The 18143-nt window shown below is 37.8% G+C and overlaps 1 protein-coding gene across 4 annotated transcripts in view; it reads left to right on the top strand.

Moving 5' to 3' along the window:
* LOC114053921 (oxysterol-binding protein-related protein 1) overlaps positions 1–18143 on the top strand; it is a 305142-nt gene that overhangs the window by 135086 nt on the left and 151913 nt on the right. The window lies entirely within an intron of this gene.

The raw sequence follows: 18143 nt of genomic DNA, 5'->3' as shown, positions 1-18143 counted from the left end.
CCGGAGGAGCCCGCAGTATGCAAGCGGCAGGGTGTGAGTGTGAGAGAGAGAGAAAAGGGGAGAGAGAGAGTGTGTGTGTGTGGGGGGGGGAGGTTATTGATGTAGCCAGGTTATCAGCCTCTAAAACGGGTTGCAGAGGAGGGAAAAACTGGACTTAAGCCAAGAATCTGCATGAATGGCTTCTGGCCAAGCTTGGGGGGGGGGGGGGGGTAGTGCAGCCCTAGGGAATTGGTTGGGGTGGGGTGAAGAACAGGAAACTGACCCCCATTGTGCCTTACTTAGGAAAATACTGCAAGGTGAATGCTTAGGTTGTCTTCTTGGGGGGTGGGGTAAGTATTGCTCAGAGAAAAAGATAGAACAAGAGTTAAATACCCCATTGGTTTTTTGTTTTTGTTTTGTCCTTTTTTATGCTGAATTCTGCTAACATGTCAAATAGGCTAGGATAGGAGGCAATGAAAGAAACTGTTGTCCTAAATAACCTTCCAAGTTAGTGAGTTGTTGCCTATCACCATCCTGGTTGACATTGAGATGAACTTAGCGTGGGCTGTTTAGAAACCAAGCTTAAAAACATGTACTGTTATTAAGAGGCTCTAACTTTAAATTCTTAGTATTAGTTTACGTTTTTGTTTATCCCTAAGCTTTTGCGCTTTTTGAGCTTTTGGTTGAAATAAAGAAATACATCTCTCTGCATCATGGTATGCTGCTAGTTTGTTGGGGGGGGTGTTGAGGGAACAAGAGAAGATAAATGTAGCTGAACACCTAAAAAAGCCCATTTTGATCATTGTTTTAAAAAACTGTTATAAATTTCTGAATTTATTTTGGATATAGTACAGTATTTGACTTTTGAAAGCATAGTTCTATTATCTGGACAGCTTTTCCAAAATAGAAAAATGCTTGAAATGTGTGTTGGTGGAGTTAATATATACAGTGGTGGGTTAGAGTCTCTGGATTGAAATATTAACTTTGCTTTCACTTTCTGGTTTCATTAAAGTTTGGTTTCAGCCCAGATGCTGATATTTTTGGCGAGTTCAGCTCATTTTCATTTCAGTGGATATTTAGTATGTACAAACTGTGGGTAAATGAAGAGAGCTATTTTTGTCCTTTGGCTCAGTATAATTCTATTTCAAGCTGAAATTCCGTTTCTCAACCGTAAATGAAGTATCTTTTATTTTTATCATTTAAAGAAATTATGACCTTTTAAGACAGTCATGTTTTGTGATCCATTTTCGCCTATTTTGGAGGATTGGGAATTTTAGGTTTTTGAGATTACATTGTTATAAAGATGCCAAATGCAAATCCATAAGCCTCAGTTATACACCTTAAAAAAGGAGAGGAAAAATTATTTTAAAACCTGTTTTAAAGCTCATCAAGGTGTAATTTTTCTAGTTCATACTAAAGTCATCCCACACATGCCAAAAGTACTGTTACTTAAGTGTTTGAATCACCAAGTCTCAGGGCCCTCAGAGATCATTTAGTCCAATTTGTACCTGAAAGGAGTCTCTTCTATTATAACCCAACATCACATATTGTATAACTGATTTATTTAAAATGTACTGTAATATTAAGGTCACAGTACATATTAAATACATAATTATCATTTATGAAATTTTTATTGTTAAAAATACTATTTATTTCTATTACTTAAACTCTTTAGGTTTATCAGCTCCAATTACATATTAGGTGAATTTTTCAAGTATTTGTGAGAGAAATTTAGTACTGCTTAACTTACATAAAAAGTACAATATATAATAACTTAAGTGTGTATAAAATAAACATCTCAATCATCTCACCTATCAAACATCTCACCACTGACTATGGTACCAAGGGGGCCATTGCAGGAGAATATTGTCTTTGGATTCATTCTCAAAATGGTAGCTATAAGACCACAACATTCTTGGTTAATTTAATTGACCATTGTTGTTCTATCCATTAATTTTTTAAAAAATGTTTTAAAAAATCTGTTCATATTTTGTGGTCAGTATAACATTTGGGGATAATATAAGTTTTATTACCAGCTGAGCTGGTAATATATTTGTCCTACAGATGTCTTTTTCAAAGCTTAAAAAAGGTTGCTTCCTCATACTAGTAATCTGTGATTTGACCAACAAGTCTTATGTTGACCATAACTATAACCTTCATGATTTTCTCACAAGGTGGTTGTGGAAAAGTGCACATAGCCCTGTAGGATGTGTAAGCTCTTTGAGGTCAAAGAATGTTTTTCAGTTTATGTTTGCACCACACAGTGGCATAGTGCCATGCACGTGATCGGAGCCATATAGATATTTGTTGGATTAGATTGTAAACTTTAAAACCCTGTGTAAATGAGAATTATTATTTCATAAACTTTTAGCTTCCTATATCTAACTTAATTTTTTTATATTGAAGAGTTATAATCTCATCCAGTCTGTAGCATTAGTCTTACGGTTTCATATATAGAGAACTGTTGAGTATACATTTCCAATGTAAAACATTTCCCATATTAATCATTGGATCATAGATTTAGAGCTGGAAATATCTTAGAGGTTATCTATTTTGCCTCCTTCATTTCAGAGCTTGGAAAACTGTGGCCCAGAGAAATAAATAACTTGCCCAAGCTCATACAAGTGGAAGCAGCATGTTTTAAGCCAGTATTAACAAATTTTGAGTTGCAATTGAATATTCTCATTATTTACTTCTCTTTTACAGTTTTTATGCCTTAGAAATTGCTTTTTGAAATAATTTTTTTTTTGCTCATTAACACCTCAAGAATTGGGAAAATTCAGGCCTTTCTAAAGAAAAAGAAGAAAGTAGACTAGTAAAACAGGTTATTTTCAGTTTTTAAAGAGAGTCTAATGGTAAAGAATTTGTGTAAACAATATTGTGCAGCTGTTTAGTGTTTTTTGTTTAGATTTTTGAGTCACATCCATTACAGACCGGTCCTTAAATTAGTTTACTCAAATCTCCATTGTTTTGAAACCAAGATTAACCAACATTTATTTTTGCTGCTTTTTAAATTTTGCCTGGTTTTGTAAGTTAGGTTTATCCATTAGTTGTGGATAGGACCTTTTTCCATGAGAAAGAAAACAGAATATAATTTTGTGTTTTCATCACTTATCAGCCCTGTCCCAAGACTTGTATCCAAGCTTGGCATTCACTAGTTCTGCCAGCCTCAAAACATCTGAAGAACCTTGGGCTATACCAGGGTTGGAGAATCTTTGGCCTCGAGGCTACATGTGGCTCTCTAAGTCCTCAAGTGTGGCCCTTTGAATCCAAACAAATCTTTTTGTTAAGGGGATTTATCCTGTGAAGTTTGAATTCAGTCAGAGGGCTGCACTTGAGGACCTAGAGGGCCACATGTTGGCCCCAAGGCCCCTGGTTCTCCACCCCTGGGCTATACTATAGCTTTAAAAATTAATGGATATTGTTTTGTAATAAAGTGTGTCCAGCCAAAGGAAGGTAGTTCAGAATTTTGTACATTGTTTCCAAAAATTTTGAGAAGTTACAAGGATTTTATTGTGGTCTTATTTCATTTTCAAAAGTATTTTGAAATAATTTGACAATGACTGGCTTTTTGTTACATGTATTTTTATTGTATTTTCATGGCCGAAACCCAGGGTAAAGAAAATTCTGTCTACTCAGTTGCCTTTGCTTTTAAAGTTATCTTTATTTCCATATTTGATTTTTCTAAGGTTTTCTTTACCCTTTATATCTCCCCTAGCTAGAGGATTCGAATGACTCTCAACATTCATTTTTTATAAGATTCTAAGTTCAAATTTTTCTCCCTCTCCTTTCCCCAAGATAGCAAGCAATCTGATTGGTATATGTTATACATGTGTAATCATGTTAGACATATTTCCACAAGATTGACTCTCAGTGTTAAGTGTTGTCTCTTGACTCATACTAGCTGTGTGACCTTGGACTAGTCACTTAACCTCTTAGTGCTTCAGTCAGCTCTTTAAGACTGTAAATTATAGAGCAAATACTAATCCATATTGAAGGAGTTCTTCACCAGGAATTGCCTTTCCTGATGAAATTGTTACCCCTCCCAACTCCAAAACATGAAAGGCACTGTGGTTAAGCACTTAAGATCTTTGCTCCAAGTTTGTTTGGTTTTTTTAAAATCCATTCCTCCTTCTGTACCTGCCCTTGTGTTTTTTGTATGTATATTTTAAAAACTTAATCTGGTTGATGAAATCCCTGATAAAATTGGATTAAATTGTACATCCATATTAGTCTCTTTGGACAACTCAGCCTTTCTTCCTCATGGGAATTGCTTCCTTTTGTGTCTTCAGAATTTAATTCTTGAGAGATTTTCATTTGGGGGTAAATTTCCATTATAGAATTTTAGTTCATGTGATCCTGTTCTTTCTGTGAACCCCCTTTTTAAAAAAATATTCTTTCAGACTCTATGGTATATATCAAAGTAATGCTAAGTTTGCCTTTATCACAAATTCTAAGATGAAATGACCCTTTGTGCTAAAATTGTGTCTTGTTCTGGTCTCCTGACCACCTCCTCTCTTTCTGGTCATTATCGTGAGTGTAAGTAGCCAGTATAAAGTGGCATTACTAAGAAGATTGCGAAGGAACCCAAGCAGTCACAGACAAACCCTTCCAAAGATCAAAGAAGCATAATTTACAAATTGTATCTTTTATTACCCCCAAATCACATCCTGTTAATAGATGCTAAATCAAGGGAAGCCCTTGAGGCCTTGCTGTCAGCACCTTTGGATCTTGTAGTATGTAGCTAAGACAAGTTCCAGACATCTGTAGTAAGACCCGCAGAACACCAGTGGTGCTGATAACTTTGAGATAATGTGATAAAGTTTTGCTTACAACTTTGAGGTGGTGTAAGATCCCAAACTCCTCCCCTTACCCTGAGCACTCTTCCATCTTCGTGGAAGATGGGAGCAGGCTGCCAAGTGCTCCCAACTCTAATTCATGAGTAGAAGAGTTATGCTTTGTGCCTCTCCCCCACCTCATCTTCTTCCCCTGCTTCCTGCCTTCATTCACCCTATCCCTGACCCTCCCCTGTCTCTGCACCCCTTTTCACTGCATGTCCCTGTATTTTCTGTGCCTATTTGTCCCTACACTTGTGTCTTATTAAGGTGTGATTGTAGCCTCAATTTCAGCTTACATTGTGGTCTTTGTTGGTGAATACCCAAAGAACCAGGTGTGCCTGCCCCCATTTCATAATTTCACAAATTAATTATCAATTCACCCTCCCCCGATGTTACCATTATTTACATTCCAGCAACCACTTTCTCCTTGTTGCTGAGCATCAGATCTAGAATAGCAGTTGCCTTTTTTGTCAAGTCAGGATATCTTGACTGTTCTGGTTTGGGTAGGGAGTGTTTCAGTAACTGTCCAGATAATTGAAATCCTTCATTTTTCCTTTATTGTCATCATCATCATCATCACCATGCCAGTTATTGAGTGCTGGGGATTCAAAGAAAGGCAGAAATACAGAGTTCACACTCTAATGAGAATACATACTTATGTGATATATGTCATACATTAAACATATGATATATATATTCAATCTAAATGGGAGGTAATCTCAGAAGAAATGCACTAGCAGTCAGGGTGGGGGAAGGGTGAAGAAAAGCCCCTTACAGAAGGTAGGCTTTCAGTTGAGTCTTGAATGAAGCCAGGAGGGAGAAGAGCAATCCAGGCTGTGGGGGTGGGAGGTGGGAGGTTAGAGTTAACACTGCATGTTCAAGAAACAGCAGGATCGTAGAGGAGCAAGGAACAGCTAGATCATAGGGTTCATTGAGGGGAGTAAAATATAAGAAGACTGGAAAGGTAGGAAGGGCCAGGGGGTGCGTGAAGGGCTTTAAAAGCCACACAGAGGATTTTTTATTTGATCCTAGAGCCACTGGAGTTTAGAGTAAGGAGTGACAAGGTCATGCTTGTGCTTTATAGGAAGATTGCTTTGGCAACTGAATAAAGAATGGATTGGAGAGGGGAGAGACTCGAGGCAGGGAGGCTAACCTGTTGTTATTGCCGTAGTCTAGCAAAGAGGTGATGATGGATGGCCTGTACCAGGATGGTGGGGGTGTGTTTGGAGCATATATGAGGGCTTTTATGAAGGTAGAGATGACCAGACTTGGCAACAGATTGGATATGTGGATTGGAGTGGCATGAGTTGAGGATGACACTCAGGTTGCAAGCCTGAGTGACTGGGAGGATGGTGATGCCCTTGACGGTAATAGCAAAAGAGGGGGGTTTTGGTGGGGAGGGATTCTGATTTGGATATAGTGAGTTTGATATGCCTATAGGTTATCCTGTTTGAGATAATAGAGAGGCAATTGGAGATCAGGAGAGGTTATTTTCAGCTCATTCTTAAATGATATTTTCTTTTTATTTTCTTTTTAGGCAATTGGGGTTAAGTGACTTGCGCAGGGTCACACAGCTAGTTAGTGTCAAGTGTTTGGTCCGAGGTTGGATTTGAACTCAGGTCTTCCTGACTCCAGGGCCAGTGCTCTATCCACTGCGCCACCTAGCTGCCCCCTTGGCTTATTCTTTATAGAGCTTTTTTTATATCTTGTTGTTGGCATGTTGTCTCCCCCATTAGACTTTGAGCTGTTTGAGTAGGGACTTTCTTTTGCCTTTCTTTGTATTCCCACAGATTTACACTGTGCCTGGTACACAGTAGGTACTTAATTAATGCTAACTGACTGAATAGGATGGATGCGGAGGAGTTTGCCTTGTCAAGAAGAGTCACCTCTTCCCATGAAACAGGAGTGGAGGAGATGGTAGGGGAAGACATTTAAGGGATGTGAGATGAGGAGGGGAGAAGAAGGAGTTTACAGTGAATGGCCTCAATTTTCACAGTGAAGTATAAAATCAGTCAGTCCCTGCTTTCAAGGAGCTCACAATGTAATGGGGAAGACAACATGTCAATTATGTGCAAACAAGATACATACTCACACACACACACACACACACACACACACACACACACGATAAGTTTAATCAGTGGAGGAGAGATGTTAGAATTAAAGAATGGGGTTGGGAAAGTCTTCTGGTAGAAGGTGAGATCTTACTCAGGACATGAAGCAAACTAGGGAAACCGTGAAGCAAAGACGAGGAGGGAGAGCATTCCAGGCTTGGGGGATAGTCAGAGAAAATGTCTGGAGTTGAGAAATGGAGTGGCTTATTCAAAGAACATTAAAGAGGCCAATTAAAAAAAAAAAAAAAGAAAGCATCAGGCAACTTTCCAAAGTGATAAGTTATAGAGCAGATGCTGATCTTCATCCTTACTGGAATTTCCTTATACCAATGAAATCAGTCATCTGGTAAACAAAACAAAACAAAACAAAAAAACCCAACAAAGCATTTTGATAGGAATTGGAGGGTTAAAGCAGTGACAGAAAGAGAAACTTAAAACTATATTATTAGGACTTAAAAGATAAGGCATTTCTGAAATCTTATATGTCAAAGAGAATAAAGAATTTAATTTACAAGAAGTTGTTTACTTTAATATTTTAGCCTTAACTATTGCTTTGAATTCTTTCAGAATTCATGCTGCTCAAGTACTAGGAATTAATTCTCACATCAGTGAAATTAAATTTGTTGCACTTTAAGTTGTCATCTCAATGACAATGATGAACTGTTGAATTATACCATTTAAGATTGTTTTTACAGAGTGTACTTCATTGACAGTAAAACTCATGATGATTCCTTCTCATGCTGGTAACTAATGTAAGAAAACCTGCTCACAAAAAATGCTAAAAAACTAGAAATTTTCCTTGTCTTTTGAACTTGTTAGCTATTCTTTGTTCACCTGTGTATAGACATGTGAGGTCATGGGTTTAATTAGTGGCTTCTTCTGTTTTGTATATCTACTTTTATTTCTTTTCTGTGCTGTAGTTGCTCTCCATGGTATCCAATACAATGGATATTCTCTATCTAAATGGTACATGAATTATCTGCCAACCGCATTAACCCTTTTTTAAAGTAAAAACTCAATTGTGCACATATTATACAGGCTTTTATGTGCAAAAGAAGATAAGAGGTATGAAGATGACATGATCTCTACCTTGAAAGGGCTTACGGTCTGGTAGTGGGTACATTAATAAGTATAATGCAAAGAATTAAGTTCTCGATAGAGTTACAGAGTGCTTCTACATCAGAAGAGACAGAAATCCAGCTTAAGGGACCAGGCCTTTTTTTTTTTTTTTTTTTATTAAGGAAGTACTATTTGGGTTGGGTCTTGAAGGAATAGATATGATCTCACCCAAAGAAATGGATGTGAATGTGAGATATGGGCATTCTCTGTATAGGAAGCTATGTAGAATGAGCATGGGAAGAAAAGGATAGATCAGATTTGGAACAAGGCAGATAGACTGGCGAGAACATTAAGTATGTAAGGGAAACTAGTGTGAGATTAACCTCTTCACCTTGTACATCTAGAGATAGAGAATTTACAGTCTACAAGAACAATCCCCTTCATTTTATAGATGAGGAATTTAGGCCTAGAGAGGCTGAGTGGCTTGTCCAAAGCCACACAGGTAGCCAGCAGGCATTTATTAAGTGCTTACTATATACAAGACTGTGGGGATACAAAGGAAGGCAAAAATTCAGTCCCTACTTTCAAGGACCTCACATTCTAATGGAAGGAACCGTAAGTAAGTGACTATGTACATACCTGATAAATAGAGTAGATAGAAGATAATCTCAGAGGAAAGGCACTAGCAGTTAGGGGTAAGGAAGGGGACCAGGAAAGACCTCATATAGAAAGTAGGATTTGAATTAAACTTTGAAGGAAGCCTGGAAAGCTGGGCATCAGAGGTGAAGAGTGAGACCATTCCAAGTGTGCAGTGGAACAGTCAGGATGCAGTGTTATGTGTGAGAAGCTATAAGTAGGTCAGATTACGTGTATTGCAGAGTACATGGAAGGGAAACTGGAAGAGTATGAAGGGGTCGGGTTGTGAAGGACTTTAAATAGCAGAGGATTTTATATTTATTTGATCCCGAAGGTATAAAGAACCACTGGATTTTATTTAATAGGGAGACAACACAGGCAGACCTGCTCTTTAGGAAAGTCACTTTGGTAGCTGAACAGAGCATTGATTGGAACAGGGAGAGATTTGAGGCAAAGAGATGAATTAGAAAGTGATTTCAGTATTCTAGGAAAAGAATTGATAGGGGCCTGCACCGGAGTGGCGGCTCATTGATTCTAGAGAAGGAAATATATAAGAGAGAGATTTCAAAGATGATAGGATTTGATAATGGATTGGCTATGTGTGGTGAATGAAGCATAGAATATTATCCCAAAGTGACAAACTGGATGACTGGGAAATGGTAGTGACCTCCACAATAATAGGAAAGTTGGGAAGTGGGGAGGATTTTTAGGGAAAAATACTGTGTCCCACTTTAGATGTTTTGAGTTTGAGATGTGTGTGCGACTTCCAGTTTGAGATGTTTAAAAGGCTGTTGGTAAGGGTGGGACTGGAAAAACAGGATAGACCTGGGAATCATCTTTATAAAGATGATAATTGAACACGTGGGAGCTGATAAATCACCAAGTGATAATATGTGATAATATGCAGTAAAAAGAGAAGGAGGAGGACCATGATGGAGCCTTGGGGGAAACCCATAGTTGGTGGGAATTAACATGGATGGAGGAGGAGACTGAGAGGGAGCAGCATACAGAAAGGAGAACCAGGAGAAAAAACAGTGTCATGAAAAGGTAGAGATTGTATCTAGTAGGAGCTATCAACAGTGTCAGAGGTCATAAATTGTAAAAGCAGGATTTGAACTTGGGTCATTTGATTCCAAACTCAGTGCTCTTTCCACTGTACCAAGATGCCTTCGCTGTAGGCATACAACTCCCTAAACTGGGCTAAATTACAGAGAGCCTTATATGCCAAGCTAAGGAATTAGTCATTTATTAAGCAGATACTAAGGAGATTTTGAATATTTTTGAGCAGTGAAATAATAAGGCTTGTGTAATTAAAAAATTAATTTGTCAGTATGAAGGATGGATTTAAGCATGAGAAGCTAGAGGTGGAGAAACCAGTTAGATGAAACATAATATAATAGAAAGAACCCTGAGTATGACGTCAGAACACCTGCATTTGGATCCTTCCTCTAACAGTTTCTTTCTCTATAAACCAACAGGGATGGGCTAGATTACATCTAAGGAAGGTCCTTCTGGTTCTGAATCTATGCTGTTACAGTCCTATAACTACACTAGCTATTAAAATCGCTGCCTTCAAGGTTGAACTCTGATGTTCCCTTTATGAAGTCTTCCCTTCTTGAATCATCTCAGATGAGATGCCCTTCGTCAGATTCCTCGTCGCACTTTGCCTGGCTCTCCTTTTCTTCCTTTTCCTATTTGTGTCATATAGATTTGTCATATACCTCCTCAACGGACTACAAATTATTCCTGGAGGGCAGAGACTGTATTTTTCATCTTTGTATCCTCAGCAACTACCACATGCCTTACACATAGAAGGCATTTAATATATTTGTTGTAATTAAATTAGAGGTGAAACTTGCATCCATGTATCAAGAGCCCTAATGACAATCTTAAATGGAGGTTTTGCATCGATCAGATGACAGCTTGCTTTGGTTTATATTTTTTTCTTGAAAAGAAAATGTGATAATGAAGTGTTTAATACCAAGTCCTGGAGTGCTGCTAAATGAGTATGAAAGGGATGCTGTTTGCTACAGTTTTGCTGTTCCAAACATTAGGAGGGCTCCATCAAACATTTGATACAGAGTGAGCTGAAATGAGCATAAACCAAAATGGAATGGACTAAAGAAAATGCTTCAAGGTATCACTTCAAATTAGAAGCAGTAGAAAGCTGTGTCTGGCTAGAAAGCCACTGAAGCTGATAGGACAGCCTGATGTGTAACAAGGAGAAGTGAAATAACAGGTTTGTGTTTGGTGTTTGGTGAAAGACACCAAGAAGAACATGGATTTAAGAGGCAGAGTTCTCAACAGTAATAAGCTTTAAAAAGAATCACTGAAGCTACCAGCCTGAGAATGTTTTGGTTGAGTATGACATGGAAAAGACAGCAAGTCAAATGTTGGTATGTTTGACAACAAGGTGGCTCGTTGGAAAGGCATGCTGCACCTGAGTCTAATCCGGTCTCAGAAACTTACTAGATTTGTGGATTTGGGCAAGTCACTTAACCTGTGTTAGCCCCAATGTCCTCAACTGTAAAATGGGGATGGTAACAGCATCTACCTTGCAAGGTGGAGGATTACTTAATTTCCATTCAGTGAATAATAATTAAACTCCTACTATGTGCTAGGCACTGTGCTGAGCATTGGAGATTCAGAAAGAAAGATAGTCTTTGCCCTCAAGGAGCTTAGAATCTAAGAGGGGGTGGGGTGTGAATAGTACACAAAAGGAAGCTGAAAGGGGGAGTACAGGTGAGGAAAGGCATCAGGGGGTACCCAGCACAGGGGCATGATGTTCCCTGAAGTGGAGATTAAGCAGAGCTGCTGATGAAAAATGTAGTTACCTGCAAAGTTCTGTTCCCTTTATAAAGAAATAAAGTTTATTGCTCTACCTTCTAGCCTTCCAAATAGAGGGAAGAGGAGACTGAGGACGTTGAGAAGGTGCTGATATTCTTGTGGAGAGGAAACCAGTATTTTGTAAAGTGCTTAGCATAGTGCCAGACACACAGTAGATTCCATATAAATATTCATTCTCACCCTACCTCCTTTCCCCATATCTATAGGCCAGTAGCACTTTCTACGTTGAGCATCATCTTAAAATTCAAAGGATAGCAACATACCATTGATTATTACTGTGTGGGTCAAATCATGTTCCTTCTTGTAACAAATTAAGTTACCATTTCTGTACTCCTGCCTCTAGCATTTTAAAGTCATTTTACTCTGCAGTATAGCATGCATCCTGTCCTCCTCTCCTTACCATTCTGGTTTAATTCTCTATTACCTCTTGCATGAATGAACACAATAGCTTCATTGGAATCATAGGATTTAGAACTGAAGGAACTGTAGAGATCACCTAGTCTAGCACTCTAATTTTAAAGATGCATTCACTAAGGCCAGAAGAGATCAAGTGATTTGCCTAAGGTCATTTTGATGTACCGTACTTTTCTTATTACAACACAAAAATCCGTAATAAAAGATGTTATCTCTACACCCCAACATTTGACAATAATCTGTGTTTACATGAAGGCACCCAGAAGAATACAGATAGAAACAATTAATGACTTTGGACACTTAAAAAAATTAGGAATTTAATGGTCATCGACAAGCACAAGCATTTCAATATACATTACATGGCAGGGATTAGGGAAGTGTAGCACCCCTGTGATCTGGAAAATCCATAAAAATTTTTGACCCTTCATACCAGAGAAGAAGTCTGAATTTTTTCTTTTTCTTTTATGGGGTGTTTACTGCACCTTATTATAAAATTTGGGTTGATGTTGTAAAATAGTAGCCATTTATTTTATGCATTTCTGAGTTTCTAAACTTCTTCCTGTGTCATCTGCTGAACCTTGTGTATCATCTGCAAAATTCCAAAAAAATTCTCATTTAATTTTTCATGCCAACCCATGATCTAGCAAGGATAAATGTACCCAGAAGAATAAGAAAGAGGATTATATAAGAAAATTTGAACTTCTGTTAATGTACAGCTTTTTTTATGTATACATATGTATGCATACATTTAACGAGTCATAAAATTGTTTTATTTGCATCCTCTTATGCACTTTAAAAAATTATGCACTTAAAATGTTTTATTGATGCTTCTTTCCATCTATGTTACTACCCACTAACTCCTACTGCTCTCTGCCAAATACAAGTTATCCTTTGTAATAAGTATGTATAGTAAAGCCAAAAAAACAAAACACCACTTTGGCCATGTCTGAGATTATACGACTCATTCTATACCTCATCCATCTCTGCTAAGATGACCATAATTTTAATCTAAAGAAAAATTTGAATACTCTTCAATAAATAGTAATAGTTGAGGACCTTAAAGTACCCAGAAGCATAAGAAACATTTAAATACTATGGCTTCTGGATTCAGTCGTTTGAAGAACTTCTTGAAAAGACTAAAGCCAATTTCTTCAGCATTCATTTATCTGAACCATATGATTTGCTTTTTTTTTTAATCCCAGACTGCACGTATCAAACAAAATAGTCCAGATAAAAAGTACTTAAGTTTTTAGGAACAATTGATTTCTACTTATAATTTCTGTTGGCACTTCTTCCTCCCATCTCCTTTACATAAATGTCTCCAGATGCTCTCTCCTGGGCTCTCATCTCTCAGTGTGCTTTCTCTCTTACCTATGCCTGTAGCTTCTACTACTGTCTCTATGCAAATGTTTTTCAGATCTCTGTCTCCAGCTTTGATCTCATTGCCATGATCCAGAGTTTGATTTCTAGTTGCCTGCTGGATAAGTTTCCACCTGCATGTCAAATTGTTGCCTAACCCCAAATCAATCTGGCTTTTGGAATCACTCTAGCTCTCATTGATTGACCAATTATAGGTCCCAGGCCAAGCCCTACTTGGTTATTGTTTGGGCCCTGATTGGCTCAGAATTAACCTGCATAGCAATTGTTTCTGTTTTGTCCAGAAACTGAGGGTCTTTTTTTTTTTTTCTCTTTTAAAAGAGGCTATTCCTTGCCTCATTTCTTGTTAAGTCTTAATCACTGAATAGGTGTTGCCTCAGTCAAACTGAGACCTCTAAAAGACCTTAGCCTGAAAGGTTCCCCACTGCATCCTGAGCCATCTCCATTTGTCCTGATTTTTTTCAAGTAAAAGTATTTTATGTGTGTGTATTTATATGTGTGTGTGTGTATATATATATATATATATATATAAAATATATATGTCCTTTCTTTCTGTCTTTTTTAAAAAATATTTATTTATTTTTAGTTTTCAACGTTCACTTCCACAAGACTTTGTGTTCCAAATTTTTGCCCCATCTCTCCCCTCCCCGAAGACAGCGTGCATTCTGAATACCCCTCTCCTTGATCTGTCCTCCCCTATCACACCTCCCCCCTTTTATCTCCTTCTGCTTTTTTTTTCCTGTAGGGCAGGATAGATTTCTATATGCCATTGCCTGTATGTCTTATTTCCCAGTTGCATGTAAAAACAATTTTTAACATTTGTTTTTAAAACTTTGGGTTCCAAATTTTCTCCCTTCCTCCCTCCCCACCCACCCTCATTGAGAAGGCAAGCAACTCCATACATGTTATACATGTGTAGTCATGTAAAACACTTCCACAGTAGTCATGTTGTGAAAAACTAACTATATTTCCCTTTATCCTAAACCACCCCCTGTTTATTCTATTCTCTCTTTTAACCCTGTCCTTCCTCAGAAGTGTTTGCTTCTGATTAACTCTTCCCCCAATCTGCCCTCCGTTCTATCATCCTGGTCCTCCCCACCCCCTCGCTGGCTCTCTTATCCTCTTCCCCTCTATTTTCCAGTAGAGTAAGATAGATTTCTATACTGGGACTGGGGCTGGATGGAGGTCCTCTCTCACCTTTCCTACTGACTTTCTAAGTTGTCTTTGGTGTTTGTGGGTTGAGAAATCTGGAAACCATCACAGCTGCCAGTGATTCAGTCTCCTGAGGCCAGCTCTAGGTTTGCTGGGACTCCATCTTTGCCTGTGCACCCACGCTGAACTGTGCTCCTCTCCCAGCCACGCGCAACAGACCTTTCCAATCAACCATCCAGGTTGTCTTGGGCTGGAAATTTGTTCACTGTCTTTTTGTGGGTTCTGTTGCTCTAGGATTTGTTTAGAGCCATTTTTTACAGGTATTCAGAGGGGTTTGGGGGAGAGCTTAATCAAGGCACTGCTTTTACTCTGCCATCTTGACTCTGCGCCCCACCCCCCTTCTTTCTGGCTTTGACCTCTTGGCATACGTGCTCAGCAGTGGGATCTCTGCATAAAAGGCTATAACAATTTAGTGTGTGTTCACATAATTTCAAATTATTTTCCTGAGTGGATAGATAAATTCATAGGTTAACACACTATATTAGCATGCCTTCCTCTTAAGGCCCTTCCAGCATTGACTATTTCTTTCCTTTGTTATCTTTGCCAATTTGTTGAGTGTAACATGAAACCTCAGAGGTGTTTTTATTTTCATTTCTCTTATTATTAGTGTTTTGGAGTACTCTTTCGTATGGTTGTTGATAGCTTGTAACTCTTCTTTTGAAAACTTCTTATCTTTTGACCACTTATCTACTGGGGAATGGCTCTTGGTCATATATATTTGCCCATTTACATCTTAGATATTGTATTTTTTTCAGATAATTTGATGCAAAGATGATTAGATCTTTTTTTTTATCTACTAGGGAAGCCCAACAGTAGAAATGCACATTTCTTAGTTTGCCTATGGCTGTGATTTAGAGGGGAGATGTATATCTATAAATGTATAGATATATACATATTATATATATAACAATCTTTGTGCTTTTTTATTTCTTTAGTTCTCCTTAGACTGCATACCACAATTGGGAACACTCCTCTTAGAAATAATAGTGAATAATTCTATGCAGACATGGCTGTGTTGACTATCTTTGTGGAATGTGGCAAAGTAGAGAATGAATTTATATAATTTTACTCATGACTGCATACACTGTTTCAACTAAATAGGACATTTCTATCGATTGAGGATACAAACTGTAGAAAGGGGACTGGATCTGTGATATCATTGGTTGAGGAGATTCCCTCTGCTAATGCAAGTAAGCACGTTTTGTACTTTCTATATTCTCATGGGTTTCTAGCTTGGCCAGAAGTTAAGAGATTTGACCAGGGTCATATGACCAGTACCTCATAAGAGGCACCTTTGTCTTATTGCATATGAGACCAGCTTACATTTATTATTATTTTTATGTTGTATCAGATTATCTTTACTATCTAAAATTCAGTTGTTCCACTGCTTCAGTTACCTAGACTTTTATGTGCAAAATGTGAACAATGTAAACAGAAAACCCAGTGAAACTAAGAGGAAATATGTGCATTCTTGGTTTTTGCTGTTCTAGACCTGTGATTTCTTTCAAGATTCTGAGGCCACCCCTCTATCCACTGTTCAGTGCTGCCCAACATGCTATGCCAATTGCTAAATTAAACTCCATATAACAAGATTCACTTATAGTTAATGCTTTGTTCATATTGAGCCAAAACAATTTTTCAGTCACATTTCATGGATTCAGCATCTTAGTATGTAGAAATGGTATAATAGAAATGCTGTTTTATCTCTTAAGCTCCATTTTCATCCTAGCATTCTATGATTCTGAAGTACAGTCAGAATCTGACTGGTTTTTATAAGTTAGCTATTCCTTTCAGCATCTTTGGCTCTTTAAGTTTCTGGACGCAGTAAATAACTACCCAAAATATCCATTCTACACGCAAGCAGGGAAAAATAAGACATATGATATTGCATAGTTGGCTATAGTTAAAAATTGTTGGAAAAGATAATTCAGTGTTTTAAGTATTTAACAAATTTGTGGGAACTGGATAAGGAGACTTAGAGGTGTTCAAGATATGATTTGTAGACTTTCTTTATAATTTTTTTTTCTGTCTGTTTGGGCAAATAAGAAAGGGAAATGGGAGTCAGGTTTGTGGGTGTTTTCCTTTATTTTCTTGTTAACAACCTCTTCTTTGTTTCTCTCTTTTTATGTACTGAGTAACCTCCTCAGACGTCCTATTCCAATATATCTCTGTCATTTGACATGCTCCAGGGCTCTAGAAGACTATGTCAATAGAAAGGTCCTACCAGGCAGGAAAGGCTTCAGATATAGGTCTCTTGATGGGTTAAACAGTCAATCCTCCCTCAACTTCTGTAAGGGCAACATTCCTAGAAAATGGTACTAAAGTAAAAAACATGAAGTGATATATTAAACCTATAGGAAATAGAGGTTTAGGCTTCTGGACCACCAAAAACTGTAATCTTTTTCTAGAGATTATGGAAAACACATTTTTCTGCATATAGTTCTTTTAAACAAAACATTAATTCTGATAATATGCACTTTTCTGAACATAATAATCATGAAGTAACCCTTAAAATTCATTACACAAGACATTTTTCTCACTAATAATTCCTTAGAATTCTGTGACCTTTTGTGTTAACATCTCAATTTAAAAAACATTGATTTCAGATGATACTCACGTCTCATAACACGTGAAATCTACAGGCCATAGATACTGTATAGCAAATAAAATACTTAAAACTAAAACATTTAAAACTTGAATCTTACCTTCCACAGTGTCGGATGGTGGAATGAGGGCATTGTACTGTGTACTATACTGCTGCAAACCTTTTTACATTGGCTGCCTTCTGAAAACTAAGGGAGAGGTTACTGGGACTTTGCTGCTGTTCGAAGACACCGAGTTCTTGATTTCACTTCTGACACTATCCTTCAGGGCTAATGGATAGTATTGGAAATTATGAAGGACACATCAGTTTACAATAATCTGTCAGGAATGACTGCTTCTTGAGCAGTTTGAGATTCTTAAGCATCTCTCAGCCTACATTGTCTACAGACATTCAGGCATGAAGTTTAACTAAGCTGCATCTGCATCACTGATTTTACATTCTTGGGCTTAAGAGTCCAAAGGACTTGCACTATGTTTTGTGAACATAATTACCCCACAAAACTCGAGTTATAAAGGCAAACAATGAAACTATGCAGTGGATGCACAGGGAGCTCTTTACAATGGTAAGGTGGACAAGACCATTGAAGCACCTAGTAGGATACCAGCCACTCCACAAATGTGCTGCATCACTCCTCTTATTTCTTTCTCTATTGCACGTAGCTGCGAATATGCGTAGTTGTCAGCACAAAAGTAAAAATGAGATTAGTAATAAAATCACGCAAATGCTTAAAGTCAGGAAAGTTAAGGATGCAGATATTGAAGATTGACTGTATATTGTCCAAACATCAACCTAGCAAAGTCTGAAGACTCATCATTAGAACGATTACAGGGTTATAAACTTTTTTTTGGCCACAGTAATTCATAAGGACCATACATAGTATCAGAGAGGGAATAAATACAGCTAGATGGCACAGTGGATAGAATGCTGGCTTCTGGAGTCAGGAAGTCTCATCTTGAGTTCAAATCTGTCCTCAAACACTCATTAACTGTGTGACCATGAGCAAATCACTTAACCCAGTTGCCTCAGGGTAAAATGAACTGGAGAAGGAAATGGCAAACCTCT

The sequence above is a fragment of the Vombatus ursinus genome, unplaced genomic scaffold, assembly GCF_900497805.2.
Source record: "Vombatus ursinus unplaced genomic scaffold, bare-nosed wombat genome assembly UNPS02014812.1, whole genome shotgun sequence".
Classification (NCBI taxonomy): domain Eukaryota; kingdom Metazoa; phylum Chordata; class Mammalia; order Diprotodontia; family Vombatidae; genus Vombatus; species Vombatus ursinus.
This window is presented reverse-complemented; position numbering and strand designations above follow the sequence as displayed.